The 15,660-nt window shown below is 43.2% G+C and overlaps 1 protein-coding gene across 1 annotated transcript in view; it reads left to right on the top strand.

Annotated features, from left to right (window-relative positions):
• Nucleotides 1–15,660, top strand: part of MAST2 (microtubule associated serine/threonine kinase 2) — a 212,537-nt gene that overhangs the window by 107,449 nt on the left and 89,428 nt on the right.

Below are 15,660 nucleotides of genomic sequence, written 5' to 3'. Positions count from 1 at the left end.
TCACCAGGCCATCTCCTCCCCTCGCCTTCGTCACTCTCCACCCCCGTCCTCTTTTCTGTGTCACTTTTTGCATTTGGGGCATAGCGGACACTTAAGTACCCGTCACAGTCTTATGTGTGTGTTTCGGAGTTTACTGAGTTTTCTGAGAAAGCTGAAATTAAAACTCAGCGACTTCATCTGTCTTATGGGAGAAGTAAGAGGCCACCTTTTCTGACACCTGGGGGCAAGGGCAGAAACTAAATTGGGGTTCATGGTTAGAACAGTGCTGTCTTTCACTTGTTCTTTTCTGGCTTCAGGGCTAGGGAGATTCGTGAATAATCATTGTCCCTGGATTTTGATTTCTTAAATTTTCTTAGCCTGCTTTTTTCTCTAAGAATTCCTAATGGGGCAGTACTACAAATTTGGATAATTAGAATCATCTGGAATACTTATTATGCAGATTAAAATACACATTTAAATAGTAATAAACAGTTCACGTGCAGATTCCAAACTTATTTAAATTAGAATCACCACGTTGGGGCCCCCAAACCTTTATTTTTTTACATTTGCACCCACACTTACCATGATTTGTTAAGAAGCCAAATTTGGGGTAACACTAAGGAAATAGGGCTATGATAAAACAGTGGCTTTGAAAAATTTCTCTGCAGAAAGGCATGATTCATAATTATGGAGGAGGACACTACAATATTCATATTTGTTTATTAGGTGTACTTTATATACACATTATATATGTTTAAAAAATGTGTGGAACACGTGATTCTTTCTGTTCCTGTCGTTATGGGTTTTGTTCTGTAAAAGTGCTCCAGTGATTAAGTAGGACTGTCCTCTAAAGATTCTCGTCAGGTCATTTTGGCTGTTTTATGAAAGCTCACTGTGATTTGATATTAAACTGGAGTTACGAGTCAGAAACATCTTAGGGTTCAGTCTTGGCAGTGTCACTTAAATAGCTTGCAACATAGATGAATCACTTCATTTCGTCAGTTGCCTCATCTATAAAATGAGTATCGGAGTTCCTGTCATGGCTCAGTGGTTAACGAATCCAACTGGGAACCATGAGGTTGCAGGTTCGATCCCTGGCCTTGCTCAGTGGGTTAAGGATCCGGCGCTGCCGTGAGCTGTGGTGTAGGCTGAAGACGCGGCTCGGATCCCGAGTTGCTGTGGTGTAGGCCAGCAGCTACAGTTCTGATTAGACCCCTAGCTTGGAAACCTCCATATGCCGAGGGAGCAGCCCCAGAAAAGGCAAAAGCTGAAAAAAAAAAAAAAGATCATGGTACCACCTGATTTCCTTTTTTCTTAGAGCTATTAGAAGAATCACTTAACACATGCGATAGTGCTTCAGTTTTTAGTTTTATTCTAAGGTGTATTAGTTTCAGAATTCTTGTAAATATATGAGTTTAAGTGTGGATGTATTTTCTTAGTTGAGAGCCGCATTTCTGTCTTTAAGTTCATTTCTAGCAGAGGATCTCAGTGGCCTTGTACACACTGGGCAGGGGCACCGCGGGGACTCTTAGTGGAGTGAGGCACTGAGTAGGTGTAACGAGTCAAAAGGGAGCGGCTTTTCAGCACAGTGTTCAGCAGATACTTGCATACAGTCACTCTCATGTTATTTCTGGCATTTTCTCCTTTGGTTCCCTGTATTTGGAAGTTGTCTGAGATTTGCCTTTGCAAAAGACCAGGTGACATGAATTAAGGCACAAGGAAGGTGGCTTCTTCCAGGAAGGTGTGTCTCTAAATGAACAGAGTTTGCTGAGAAGGAAGGATATCCTGTGAACATGATTTTTATTTGAAACCAGGGGAACTGGGGGATCAATTTAAACTAGAGGAATTTCTTGGTTCTTTTAGTGGTATCTAAAGTTAGGGCTGGGGAGTTCCCATAGTGGCTCAGTGGTAATAAACCTGACTAGTATCCATGAGGATGCAGGTTTGATCCCTGGCCTCATTCAGTGGGTTAAGGATCCGGTGCTGCCATGAGCTGTGGTGTAGATTGCAGATGTGGCTCGGATCCCACGTTGCTGTGGCTGTGGCTGTGGCATAGGCCAACAGCTACAGCTCTTTTTCGACCCCTAACCTGGGAACTTTGATATGCTGCTGGTGAGACCCTAAAAAATAGCAAAAAAAAAAAAAAAATTAAAAAATAGGAGTTCCCATTGTGGCGCAGTGGTTAACAAATCCAACTGGGAACCATGATGTTTCAGGTTCCATCCCTGGCCTCGCTCAGTGGGTTAAGGATCTGGCGTTGCCGTGAGCTGTGGTATAGGTTGCAGACGTGGCTTGGATCCCGCGTTGCTGTGGCTGTGGTGTTGGCCGGTGGCTACAGCTCCGATTAGACCCCTAGCCTGGGAACCTCCATATGCTGCAGGGAGCGGCCCTAGAAAAGGCAAAAAGGCAAAAAGACAAAAAAAAAAAAAAGTTAGGTCTGTTCTAATTGCCTTTAAATATTTAATTAATAAAGATCAGAAATAAATACTTTTTAATAAAAGAACTCACAGAGTTCCCTAGGGTCCAGCGATTGAGGGTCCAGCATAATCTCTAATGTTAGAGAGTAGAAAACGTTTCACTCCGGATGGAGCTGGGAAATATGGACGCTTGTCACGGCTTTGCCACCGCCAAGTTGTGTGTGGTTTCAACAGGAATTTCTGGGCTGGAATTGTCTCACTTGTAAAATGAAGGGACTGGCTTACGTGGTCTCTATGCTTAGTCATCTCCCCAAATAATTGAAGCTCCATGGTACCTCTTCTGCAGACAGCTGGCCAGGTTTTTGTAGGGAGTGTGCAGTAGGAGGCAAAGCATGGCTTAGCATCTGCAGTAGAGAAGCCAGGAAGGTAAGAACCACAAAACACAAGGTGTTTGAGGGAGTTCCCGTTGTGCTTCAGCAGTAAGAACGAACCTGACTAGTATCTATGAGGATGTGGATTTGATCCCTGGCTCAACTCGGTGGGTTAAGGATCCACTGTTGCCATGAGATGTGGTGCAGGTCGCAGATGTGGCTCGATCTGGCGTGGCTGTGGCTGTGGCTGTGGCTGTGGCGTAGGCCAGCAGCTGTAGCTCTGGTTTGACCCCTCGCCTGGGAACCCCCATATGCTACAGGTATGACCCTAGAAAAGACAAAAAAGAGATAATAAGGTGTTTAAATAGGTTTAATTATTACTTATATTTTTGTAGTAAATGTGGAGAAACTGATATTAATAATACAAGTGACCTACCATTTGTCCCATTGTTTCTTATCCTTGTAGCCCAGTCTGGAAAGCTTTAACAGTTGTTGTAATTATCCTCGGAGTCTTGGTCAGAAGTAGAGGAGTAGTGTACTTATATCTCTGTTTGCTTCAGCACCAGAATGGCTCTTGCAAGAATAGATCCTACTGTATGCCCACCAGTTATAAAGCCATTTCCTTTGGCTTATTCTCTCTAGTATACTTGATGGGTGCAGAGAGATTTGGGGTTTGCACCTAGTTTGGCATTATTTTTTGAGAAGGAGTCATTCATTTAATTAGTATAGTATAATTTTAAAAATAGCTGATCACTGTAAAATGAAGTTCAGTAATTTTAGAGGCTCTCAATTGTTATGCTTTTTCCATGTAATATGATAGTTGCAAGTAAAATGGACAGGAAACAAAAAATGGATTTCTAGATGTTTGTGATATCTTTCTGTTACACAAAATACACTTCCACCTAAGAAGTAATTCCTCCAGTGTCTCCACATTGGTAAGTGGAATTACAGCAGGGAAGTAAAGAGCCTGGGCTTGAGATCAGGCATACTTGGTTGAATCTTTGTACTACCATTTACAAGTTATATTTCTGTTTGTTTTTTTGCCTCCATTCATTTATTCATTTGTTGAAATTAATTCATCTATCCGCCCATCTATTATACTATAATTAAGTTTTTATTATGTGCAGGCCCTGTTGTAGATACGGGAGATAAAGTGTTTTAGCAGACAAAGTTTTTGTCCTTGAAGTTCCCTGGTGGCTCAGTGGGTTGAGAGTCCAGCTTTGTCACTGCTGTGGCATGCCTGGGAACTTCCACATGCCCTGGTTGTGGCCAAAAAGAAAAAAAAAGTTCTTGGTCTCATGGAATTTCCTTTCTATGCAAGAGTGACTGACAGACAGACAAAAGCATGTATGGTATGTCATGGTATTGTGTGCTATAAAGAAAAATAAAACCGGATAATGAGATATGAGAATATGTGTTTTTGTGAGGCAGGGGTTGAAATTGTAAGTCGTATTTTTTAGGGATTTTCTCATTAAGGTGATGTTTGAATTGAGTACGGGAGTCTGGAGTGAATGATGTTGACGTAATATATTGGTCATGAACATTCCAGGTAAGGTGACAGCATATGCCAAGGTCCTGAGGTGGGAACCTGCTTGGCTTCTATGTTGAAGCATAGAAAGGAGGCTAGAGTTGCTGTTGATGAGTTCTTTAGTTTCAACTACTATACTTAGGTCTTTGATCAATTTCGAGTTGATTTTTCTACGTGATGTAAGGTAAGTATCTTCATTCTTTTGTATATGAATATCTAATATTCTCAGGACTATTTTTTTTTTCCTTTGGCCATACCCACAGCACATGGAGGTTCCCGACCCATGACCACAGCGGCAGCAATGCTGGATCCTTAACCCACTACTCCACAACAGGAACTCCTATCGGGACTATTTGTTGAAGAGACTGTCCCAGAGTTCCCATTGTGGCGCAGTGGAAATGCATCTGACTAGGAACCATGAGGTTGCGGGTTCAATCCTTGGCCTTGCTCAGTCGATTAAGGATCTGGCGTTGCTGTGAGCTGTGGTGTAGGACGCGACACGGCTCGGACCTGGTGTTGCTGTGACTGTGGTGTAGGCCAGCCGCTACAGCTCCGATTAGACCCCTAACCTGGGAACCTCCATATGCAGCAGGTATGGCCCTAAAAGGACAGAAAAGACCAAAAAAAAAAAAAAGTCCCTAATCCATTGAATGGTCTTGACATCCTTGTCAGAAGTTTTTGACCATATATGTGGAGAATAATTTATTTTGGGGCTCTATTCTATTTTGTTGGCCTATATGTCTGTCCTTTTCTCTATTTTTGCAAAAAAAAAAAAACTGAGATTTTGATAGGGAATTTATTGAGTTTGTATGTCAGTTTGGGTGATAGTTTCAGACAATATGAAGTCTTTGATTCCACGAACATGGGATGTTTTTCCACTTAAATATTTAATTTCTTTGAGAAATATTTTGTAGTTTTCAGTGTATAGGTCTTCACTTCCCTAGTTGAATTTATTCATAAATATCTTATTCTTTGTGATGTTATTATAAATGGAATTGTTTTTTAAATTCTTTTTTGGATTGTTCATTGTTAGTGTTTATATGCAGTTGCTTTTTGTATATCGGATTTGTTTTCTGCAACTTTGCTGAATTTCTTTCTCATTGCGCTTTTAATTCGTGTTTTCCAGATGACCAGTGATGTTCAGCATCTTTTTTGTGCACCTGTTGGCTATTTGCCTTTCTTCTCTGGAGAAATGTTTATTCAAAGCCTTTACCCATTTAAAAATTTGAGTTGTCTTTTGATTGTTGAATTGTTAGAGGACTTTATATATTCTCTATACTAGACCCTTATCAGATACTTGATACACAAATATTTTCTCCCATTCAGTGGGTTGTTTTAATTTCTTGATAGTGACCATTGATGCACAAAAGTTTATAATTTTGATGAAGTCCAGGTTATTTGCTTTTGCGGCGGGGGGGGGGGTGTGCTTTTGATACTTTATCTAAGAAAAACCATTGCCTAATTTAAGATTTCATTTGTTCCTGGGCCTTAATTTATAAAGGTAGCTGATGAATGACACAAAGAGTCTAATGTTATCAAAAGAAGAATTTATTACTTACACTTTCCTCAAGAGTTTGGGCAAGCGTGTCATGCGGGGCCACGTGAGAAAGCACCAGTTTTGGTCAGGAGGCAGAAAGTTGCCAGGGGCAGTCAGAGAGCCTTTCCTGGGAGTTCCATAAAAGAGGTAAAGCAGGGCAGGGAAGACAGGTTAGGACTGGCTGCTTTGAATAATGTCGGTGGGTTCTGGGCTGTAGAAATGGACCAGTTGTCTGGTCCTTGGCCGGGCTTGGTAGAGGGCAGGGGAGGTAATCGGCTTGTTGTGTGAGAATTTGATTGAAGGAGGTGACTGGGAGTCTGCACTCCGGATTGACTGCAGGGTTTGCAGGAGGATTCTTGCATACCGACAAAAGCCGGGTTGCAGGGGCGATCTGCACAAGTTTGGCTGTTAGTTTGACGGGCAATTAATGGATGCCAATAGGCAAATACAGAATGTAAGAAAACAGAACGAGGTTGTAATAATTCACCTGTTTCCTTTTAAGGGTTTTATGGTTTTAGCTCTTCCTTTAGGTCTTCGATTCATTTATCAGTTAATTCTTACATGTGGTGTAAGGTAATGGACAGCTCTTATTCAGCACCATCTGTTGACAGAACTTTTCTTTCCCTATTGAATGGTTGTTTTATGTTTGAACAAGGTCACTAGTTGCTCAGACTGTTAGGGAGAGCAGGAGTGAGAGCAGGAAAATAAGTGAGGAAACCATTACATAATTCAGTCAAGATGATGATTGCTTGGAGAGGGTGGTAGCAGTTTTAGGTGGTAAAAAGTGGTTAGATTCTGGATGTATTTTGAAAGGAGAGCTGATGATGTTTTTGCTAGTTAATTTTGGTATATGAGAAAAAGAGAGGAATTGAGTGCGACAGTAAGGTTTTGAGGCTGAGTTGGTAGAAGATATGGTTGCCATTTATTGAGCAAGATAGGAAATATTGTGAGTGGAGCAGGGGTTTTTTGTTGTGGTTTTGCTCTTGGGAGGGCAGGACGGGGATTATTAGAGGAATTAGGTCTTTGGGGCTTGCTTGGCGTCCAAGAAGGAGTGTTGACAAGGCAATTGTATATATGAGTCTGGGGATCAAGGATGAGATATACATTTAGGGATTGACAGCATATAGATTTTATTTGTTTGTTTGTTTGTTTATTGTCTTTTTACCTTTTCTAGCGCCGCACCTGAGGCATATGGAAGCTCCCAGGCTAGGGGTCCAATCAGAGCTGTAGCCTCCAGCCTACCCACAGCCACAGCAACGTGGGATCCGAGCCTCGTCTGCGACCTGCACCACAGCTCATGGCAGCGCCGGATCCTTAACCCACTGAGCCAGGCCACGGATCGAACCTGCACCCTCATGGTTCCCAGTCAGATTCGCTAACCACGGAGCCACGACGGCAACTCCATAGATGATATTTAAAGCTATGAGATTGGATGAAATAAACTACTGAAATGCTGCTTCGGTGGCCAGCTGGCTGGTGAAGGTCCGTGAACTCTGTTCCCAGTTTGCCACGCGTGTTCAGCAAGAAACTCAGAGTAGGCAGTCTGGCATCGTTGTGACCTTCAAGCATCTGATCATTTCCGTTCATTCATTTTTATTTTGTTTCGTGATGTTTGTGATGGACTGAACATGTCGCTTGGTCTTTCCCCACAGCTAGTTTGAGAAGCACTGACCTGGTGAGGGAGTGAATCTAGACAGAAAAGAGATCTAAGGGCTGAGCCCCGGGGAACGTCCGGGTTTACTGGTCAGGGGAGGAGGGAAGCTGTCAGCAAAGAAGCTGACCGGGAACAGCCAGTCGAGCTGGCAAGAAAAAATGTTGGCAGTTGTTAAGTCTAAGTGGAGGGTATATAGATTTCATTTAGCTATCGTTGTTCCTGCTCTGATATTTTGGGGAGGAATTAGTGAGTATATACTGTTATTTCAAAGTGATTTGCTGCAAAGAGGATCACAGAATAGAAATCAGGTGATAGTTAGAAAAGCTTATGGAGTATTTTTTCCCTCTCTTTTAAAACATGAAAAGGAGATACATCATGTTTGTAGGTCAATGAAATGATCCAGTAGTGAAGGAAAAGTTGATGCAGGAGAGGAGAGAATCGTTGCTGGAATATTCTTGAGTAAGCAGAGTGGAGGCCATTTAGGTCCATGTGGAGGTACTGGCCTTAGGCAGGAGTGGTAGCAGTTTGTCCACAGTGGTCTCAGGGACCTCCTCTTACGTGTGGAAGATTATGCATGTAGAATATACGGCATAGTGCCTTCAACTAAGCCCTCAACTATGTTATTGTGGTAGAGTTTCGTGTAGTGCCTACTACTAGTAGACTTTGAAAAAAACGGTAGCTGTTAATTATTGTTTTATTATTAGCAGGCCATAATTACCTGTTAGAAGCTATAACTTCTTCATAAAAATGAGTTAGTAAAATCCTCACCCGTTAAATGAACAGTAGTGTGCTTTAGAAAAGCCACAGGACATTGGTCTTCAGTCGCTTTAGTCGCATTAGGGAAGAGAGCAGCTGAATTCCAGTGCGGGGAGTGAGAACGCCCGGCCTGCAATGCTAAGTGCTTTGCTGGGGCAAGTTGGTTATGAAGTTCTTTTGGCCTGGCTCACACCGTTTATTTCAGACGTAGCTTCCTGAAATTGAATCATTTTCATTTTTAGAAGGCTATTTCATTTTTAAACCCATCTGGGTTTTTTTTTTTAATGTCTTAGAAAATCTAGTCTAGAATATCTGATCTAAAAGAGTTGATAGCTTTGTTGAAAGTATACCTATCTGTGGAAAAAGAGTCGAAAGAAAATGAAATTCTAAAGCTCTTTGTTTACCCAAGCCATGAGAGTATTGTATTTTGCTTTTCTCAGTCTAAACAGCTCTGAATGGCTTCTGCTCAGCTCTGTGGAGGGTTCCTCTTGGCAATTCCTTTCAAATAGGGTTTTAAATTTATTTATATGTGAATTTCAGCACTGACACCTAGGCCCTACACTTAGAAGCTCAATGTAAATAGTGTTTGTCTCTAGTTAACAAGAAAGTAAAGCTTTTCTAATACCCATTAATTACAGCTTAAGGTAATTATGCTCATATTTGTTGAAGTGTCTTTGCTTTATTTCCTTGAGGTTGTGAGCAGTCAGTGGAGGTAAAGAACGGATCGTAGGGGAGTTCCGTCGTGGCTCAGTGGTTAACGAACCTGACTAGTATCCATGAGGACGCGGGTTCAATCCCTGGCCTGGATGCAGCATTGCCATGAGCTGTGGTGTAGGTCACAGACAGGGCTCGGATCTTGAGTTGCTGTGGCTGTGGCGTAGGCCGGTGGCTACAGCTCCAACTTGACCCCTAACCTGGGAACCTCCCTGTGCCACCAGTGCAGCCCTAAAAGACACACACACACAAAAGAAGAAAACCCTGTAGGAGTGAAGAGGTTTCTAGAGTACCTGTTGCGCTGTATGTGTGTGTTGCTGTTGGTGGCTTTTATCAGACCCGAGGATGGGTTATCCTTGGTGGCTTTATTAATCCTTGAGGATGGGTGTCTTTTTGCAGTGTTGACTTTCTCATTTGGGGAGTGGACTTGGATGGTAGATATTAGATGAAAGTAAATGCCAGGTGTCTGCAGTGATAGGCGTTGGGCAGGGAGGGGTTCCTGGAGCTCAAGGATATGATGTGTCAAACCTTGTCCCTATGGGAGTTCCCATCATGGCGCAGCGGAAACGAATCCGACTAGGAACCATGAGGTTGCGGGTTCAATCCCTGGCCTCGCTCAGTGGGTTAAGAATCCAGTGTTGCCGTGAGCTGTGGGGTAGGTCACAGATGCTGCTTGGATCCTGCGTTGCTGTGGCTGTGGCGTAGGCCAGCGGCAGTAGCTCCAATTAGACCCCTAGCCTGGGAACCTCCATCCATATGCCGTGGACGCGGCCCTAGAAAGAAAAAAAGACAGACAAACTCTGTCCCTGTGAAACTGACATGTGAAACAGCCTATGTACTTTCCTGCTCTGATGCCACCTGGTGGTATCTGCCTGGATGGATGCTTCTGGAGAGTGTGCTAAAAAGAGATACCACCTGCTACACCTATAAACCCTCTGTGTGGTGTCAGTGGTGCCTGATATAAGGCTTTAGTTTCTCTGTGGACTTTGAAAATCTGGAAATTTGCGTACCTGTAAAGACTGTGAAGCCCAGAGCGATAGCCACGTGTTACATTTAATGGTCTTTTTAAACAGTCGGGCTTATCTGGGAAATGATCTCACATAGGTTCTTTGCCTCTCTAGTGGGAAGGCAGAGTTTGGCAGAGGTTGGCATGGACGGAGCAAGAGTTACTCCGAGTTCCCCAGCAGAAACTTTTTGTTGTTTGTTTGTTTAAAAATGGACATGGGAGTTCCCCCTGTGGCTCAGTGAACCTGACTAGCATCCATGAGGACAAGGGTTCAATCCCTGCCCTTGCTCAGTGGGTAAGGATCTGGCATTACTGTGGTATAAGTCGCAGACGAGGCTCAGATCCCGTGTTGCTGTGGCTGTGGAGTAGGCTGGCAACTGTAGCTCCGATTTGACCCCTAGCCTGGGAACCTCCGTGTGCCGAGAGTGTGGCCCTAGAAAGACAAAAAGACCAAAGGGCCAAAAAAAAAAAAAAAAAAAGGAAATGATTTCTCGATGTACAATAAGTATGTGGACACAGGTCCTGAAAATGAGAACTTGCTTTGTTACTGTCATGTTAAAACAGCTATTGTTATACTAATGGTCTTCGCATTTATATCTCTCGACCTTGTAACTACCAATTCACCATAATGTGCTTGGATATTTCATAGACAGCTCAACTTTAGCATTTATGAAACTGAGGTCATTGTCTTTCTCAAAAACCTACTCTTCTCTTACTCTTTAGCTTATTACTAAGTGGTACCCCTTCCTCAAGATAGAAAACTTATTTTATTCTTGTTACCTTCCCCTTTCTCACACCAACTCCTTTCTATTAAACCTCTCAAATATCTTTTAATTTCCTCTATTTCTTTTTACTGCCACTGGTCTGTCCATGTAGTGCAAGGCCATTATAATCTCTTGGCTCTGCTACTGGTATAACTACCTATCCAGTCTTTCTTTGTCTAGTATTGCCTACCCCTAAGTCCACTTATCCATCATGTAGTAGCCAGAAAAATCTTTTTAAAGTGCACATTGATTATTAGATGTTTATCTTAAACTCTTTTTTTTCTTTTTTTTGGCCACATGTGTGACATGCAGAAATTCTCAGGCCAGCGATCAAACCTGTGCCACAGCTGTAACCAGAGCCATAGCAGTGACAGTGACGGATCCTTACCCCGCTGAGCCACTGGAGAACTCCCTATTTAAACTCATTTAGTGCATTTTTATTTTTTAATCTTTTTTTTAGGACCACAGGTGAGCATAGGGAGGTTCCCAGGCTAGGGGTTGAATTGGAGCTGCAGCTGCTGGCCACAGCCATAGCCACAGCCACACCCATGCCAGATCTGAGCCACATCTGTGACCTACACCACAGCTCATGGCAATGCCAGATCCTTAACGCACTGAGCAAGGCCACGGGTTGAACCCAAAGCCTCATGGATACTAGTCGGGTTTGTTACCACTGGGCCACAGTGGGAACGCCTAGTGCGTTTGTTACTACTCTCAGGATCACACCTGAAAGTTTTGCCACGGCCGTAAAACTGTCTGTACGGTCTGGTTCCTGTCTTTGTGTCTGTATTTGTGCACAGGGTGTTCTCTGTACCTGGAATGTCCTTTTCTTCATTTATACCTGGTTATAGCGCCTACTTATCTTTCACGTCTTAGCGTACATCTCATTTCCTTAGGAAGGGCATTTCTGATCTCACCCATACCTTGCTGCCGTAGGCCAAGTTGGGATTCTCAGAATATATTTTCATTAAATCCTGTACTTTTCCTTCATAGTTCCTGTAGCAATTGTAAAGAAAGAATGATTTATCTCTAACCTCTTCCACTGGATTGTCCGTTAATCTACTTGTGCTGCCATAACAAAGTGCCATAGGCTCAGAACCTGAAACAGTAGAATGTATTTCCTCATAGTTCTGGAGGCTAGATACTCCCCTGGCTGGTTTCTAGAGAGGCCTCTCTCTCTGGCTTGCAAATACCCACCTTCTCACTGTGTGCTTACCTGGCCTTTCTCGGTGTTGGGCGGAGTGCGGAGATCAAGATCTTCCTCTTAGAAGGTCACCAGTCCTGTGGGATTAAAGCCTCACTCTTCTGACCTCATTTAAGCGTAATTATCTCCTGAAGATCCTATCTCATTGGAATTTAGAGCTTCAACATAGGAATTTCGAGTGGGGAACATAATTCAATCCATAGCAAATGGTAAGCTCCTTGAGGTCAAGACCATCTGGTATGGACATGGCCAGAGGGCCTAGTATGCAGCTGAACACCCAGGAGGCAGCCACTTAGGCCCATTCCTAACATTTGTGTGTCCTGAGATAAGAAGACAAATGGAGATACAGATGTTTAAGAGCTTTAAGTAAAGCTGACAAACTGTAAAATAAAGTATGTTTTACCCTCCTATCTTGAGACATATAGCTTCGTAATAACAAATTACAAAAAATATGTGTGGAAACTATTGATTTTAAAAAGTGTTGGGGAGTTCCCGTCATGGCGCAGTGGTTAACGAATCTGACTAGGAACCATGAAGTTGCGGGTTCGGTCCCTGGCCTTGCTCAGTGGGTCAAGGATCCGGCGTTGCCGTGAGCTGTGGTGTTGGTCGCAGACGCAGCTCGGATCCTGAGTTGCTGTGGCTGTGGTGTAGGCCGGTGGCTACAGCTCCAATTCAACCCCTAGCCTGGGAACCTCCATATGCCGTGAGAGCAGCCCAGAAAATGGCAAAAAGACCAAAAAAAAAAAAAAGTGTCTTATTAAGTCAGTGTTATTCTCAATTATGACATTTCAGGCAAACTCTTGGTTGCATAGCCACTTTTTATAATTATAAGTTAAGGGGATTCAGTAAGGAAATTTAGTAAGACTTTCTCAAATCTCATTGGGGAGAGAGTCAGTGGGAATCAGCTATGTTTCAGGAATGCTTCCTCTTACAGAATTAAATTTTTACGGGTTTAGATAGCTTAAGAAGAAAGAGTAGGCCTCCTTATATCCAGAAAATAGACATTAAGACAATATTCCAAACAAATAACTATGGTGACCCCTCATTAGTTCATTTAGTCTTGTGTGATTCATTCTGATTTCACTGAATCTTTGGTTAGTAGTCTGCTTTTTTACTAAAAGGAGTTCTCGGAGTTTCCGTCGTGGCACAGTGGAAATGAATCCAACTAGGAACCATGAGGTGGTGGGTTCCACCCCTGGCCTCGCTCAGTGGGTTAAGGGTCCAGCGTTGCCATGAGCTGTGGTGTAGGTCGCAGTCACAGCTCAGATCTGGCTTGGCTGTGGCTGTGGTGTAGGCCAGGGGCTACAGCTCCAGTTTGACCCTAGCCTGGGAACCTCCATATCCCTGAGTGTGGCCCTAAAAAGCAAAATAATAATAATAATAAAAGGAGTTCTGGAAATTCTGACTCAATCCACTGGAATGGTTTGAAAGTTTTCCCTTTCTCCAAGTGATGGCACCGGAAGCCTGTATCTGAGAGGCTGCTCTTTGAAGTGTCAGTAGTTTGATATACCTGCTACAGTCCTTTTCAACGGGACTCTGGGACAATCCTTTGTTGAAAACACAGACTTTGGGAGTTCCCAGCGTAGCTCAGAGGAAATGAATCTGACTAGTAACCATGAGGACACAGGTTCGATCCCTGGCCTCGCTCACTGGGTTAAGGATCCAGCGTTGTGTTGCCATGAGTTGTGCTATAGGTCGAAGACGTGGCTCAGATCTGGTGTTGCTGTGGTGTAGGCCAGCAGCTGTACTCCGATTAGACCCTTAACCTGGGAATTTCTATATGCTACAGGTATGGCCCTAAAAAGACTCCCTCCCCCCAAAGTAGTTGTGGTCAGTTTATTACTGATAATTTTTAAGTGTGAAAAGTCTGATAAGAGTTCATATCAAGAATAATGCAGTTAACAGAAGTTCCTGTCGTGGTGCAGCGGAAATGAATCCGACTAGGAACCATGAGGTTGTGGGTTCGATCCTTGGTCTCACTCATTGGGCTAAGGATCTGGCATTGCCATGAGCTATGGTGTAGGTAGCAGATGCGGCTCAGATCTGGTGTTGGTGTGGCTGTGCTGTAGGCCGGCGGCTACAGCTCCAATTAGACCCCTAGCCTGGGAACCTCCATTTGCTGAGGGCGGGGGCCTAAAAAGACAAAAGGGAAAAAAAAAAAAAAAAGAACAAAGAATAATGCAGTTAAGAAGGGAATTAATTAATTGTTTCTGTAGCGTGCAAAACAGTAAAGCCAATTCAAAAACATTTTAGCAAAATGTCTCTTAAGAGTAGTTTTTCTCAAAGACAGTGATTATTACATCTGATTTATAAAACATGAACACAGTGTTTACAGAGGAAAAATTCTTGGTCTACAACATGTAATAATCTTATGGCAAAATTCACACCAAGACTAAACTAAGGATATCAAGTGAAAAGATTTAATATGTCTGACCTAAGTGCTTTATATATATATAAAATCATTATTATTATTATTTTGCTTTTTAGGGCCTATGGAGGTTCTCAGGCTAAGGGTCGAATTGGAGCTGTAGCCCCTGACCTACGCCACAGCCACAGCAGCATCAGATCGGAGATGTGTCTGCAGCCTACGCCACAGCTCACCACAGCTCACTCACAGCAACGCCAGATCGTTAACCCACTGAGGGAGGCCAGGGATGCAACCTGCAACCTCATGGTTCCTAGTTGGATTTGTTTGCACTGTGCCACAACGGGAACTCCCAGACATTTATATTTTTATAAAATTCCGTTGATCTAAAAGATGCTAGATTCAAATTTTAAAAGTAAGTCTTTTAGCAGATAAGCATTTTGAAGGGTAATTGAAATTAAGGTTGAAAACATTAAACTCTTATTTCCTAAAATCCATCAAAGGAGCATCAAGACTCGAAAAGAAACACAAGCTGGGCTGGGGGATCCAATCTGCGTCCTGGTACTGCAGAGACGCCACCAATCCTGTGGCCACATCAGGAACTCTGATCAGAGTTAATTTTATAGTGATGCTGCAACAACACAGCTTGTCTCAGGACTTAATGAAGATCAGGTTCATTGTCTCAGCGTAGAAGGAACTCAGCAAAGTGATAGGTAAGAAGTAGATAGATATAGATACAGATACAGATCTATAGGTTGCTTGTGAAGGATACAAGCAGGCAGGCAAGAGGATGCTGCCTCAAGAACTAAGTGGGTTAGGTTTTTAAAATCAAAGTGAAAGTGAGGAGGAGAGGAGACCCCCTCTTCCTCTTCCTTTGTGAAGTTGTTGCAGGAAAGTGGGGCAGGGGAGGATGGTCATGTCCTGGGTCTCAAGTGGGTTTTGGGGGTGGGCTGCCAAGTGAGGGTCCTTGGCTTCACTCAAGAAAGAATTCAAGGAGTTCCCGTTGTGGCTCAGCGGTTAATGAACCTGACTAGTGTCCATTGACATTGTGGGTTCGATCCCTGTCCTTGTTTAGTGGGTTAAGGACCTGGCGTTGCTATGAGCTGTGTGTGGTGTGGGTCACAGATGTGGCTCAGATCTCACGTTGCTGTGGCTGTAGTGTAGGCCTGCAGCTGCACCTCGGATTCAACACCTCGCATGGGAACTTCCATATGCCGAGGGTGTGGCCTTAAAAAGCAAAAAGGGAAAAAAAGAAAGAATTCAAGAGCAAGCCGTAGTAAAATGAAAGCAGATTTATTTAGAAAGATAAACATTGCAGAGTTCCCATTGTGGTGCAATGGAAAGGAATCTGACTAGTATCCGTGA

This window comes from Phacochoerus africanus, chromosome 8, assembly GCF_016906955.1.
Source record: "Phacochoerus africanus isolate WHEZ1 chromosome 8, ROS_Pafr_v1, whole genome shotgun sequence".
NCBI lineage: Eukaryota > Metazoa > Chordata > Mammalia > Artiodactyla > Suidae > Phacochoerus > Phacochoerus africanus.
Note: the sequence above shows the minus strand (reverse complement) of the source record. Positions and strands in the feature narration are given on the sequence as shown.